The sequence below is a fragment of the Mandrillus leucophaeus genome, unplaced genomic scaffold, assembly GCF_000951045.1.
Source record: "Mandrillus leucophaeus isolate KB7577 unplaced genomic scaffold, Mleu.le_1.0 Scaffold104, whole genome shotgun sequence".
Classification (NCBI taxonomy): Eukaryota; Metazoa; Chordata; class Mammalia; order Primates; family Cercopithecidae; genus Mandrillus; species Mandrillus leucophaeus.
In genome coordinates, this window is record NW_012098543.1 from 1,703,741 (window position 1) to 1,704,695 (window position 955).

General features: G+C 57.9%; 1 protein-coding gene across 1 annotated transcript in view; it reads left to right on the plus strand.

The window, feature by feature from the left end:
• Positions 1-763: 763 nt before the first annotated feature.
• Positions 764-955, plus strand: part of LOC105539789 (zinc finger protein 816-like) — a 21,437-nt gene continuing 21,245 nt past the window's right edge. The window contains exon 1 of the mRNA XM_011980218.1: positions 764-916. The gene's annotated coding sequence lies outside the window, so the exon portion shown is untranslated. The remainder of the gene's footprint in view (positions 917-955) is intronic.

A 955-nucleotide genomic window follows, 5' to 3' on the forward strand; every position in this document is an offset into this window, starting at 1 on the left:
CACCCCCGCTCACGGCCACCACCCCCCTCCCCGGCCCCGGAGCTAATACCTTCCTGTGAGGAGCAATACCTGAGACCCCCAAGCTCAGCCATCTTTCCGCTGCTGCTTCCTGAGTAGTTGGGACCTCAAGCCCCCATTCCCGCACTCACATCTCTGCTGTGTTTAAGCAGCAGGTAGTGACCTCCCTCTTCCCTGGCCTGAGCCCTCCGGTCGGCACCCCAGGCGGTGGCCCTAGGGAAGTCTCTGGAGCTGAGCACAGGGTGGACTCTCCCACTCCAGTGAATGGAGAATAGAAAGGGAGAGGATTTCTATTCCGTTCTGTGGGCCGTCAGCATGAAATTGTACGCTTCGCTCAGGCAAGGCTTTGCATTTCGCATTCTAGTTTGCATTCCTGCCCTAGACAGCTTCGAGGCTTTGGAATTAAATTGCTAAAATTAATTTCAATAACAAGAAACTTTCCTGGATCCAATTACCGCCACACCGCCACTTCTCAGGGATGTACTATTTCCCTGACTGCTGAGCTGCTCCAGCCTTACAGGTGGGTTTCACCTGCAAAACCCGGAAAACAGAGGCACGGAGAGCGAGATGGAGGGAAGCTCAGGCCCCGCCCCTTTCCCGCCCCCGCTGACCCCTCACTGCCCTAGACTCTATTCTCCCGCGCCGGGCCCCTTGTCTTTCGCGCCCCGCCCCGGCCTCGCCCAGGCCCCGCCCATCTCTTCCGGGGTCTTGCCCAGGTCCGGCTCCTGTCCTGCGCTGATTGGCTCAGGCCCGGAAGCGGACAGCGAGGACTGAAAGTTGTACTGCGGTGTGTGTGCTTCCTAGTTCTCTGGTGCTGCTATAGGAGGGACGTGGGGTCCCTACAGACCTGCAAATTCCGGCCCGTCTTTCTCAACCCAGAGCAATTTGAAACGTCCCGGTGAGAGTCCGTGAGTCGCTTTCCTTTGAGTTTAAAGTC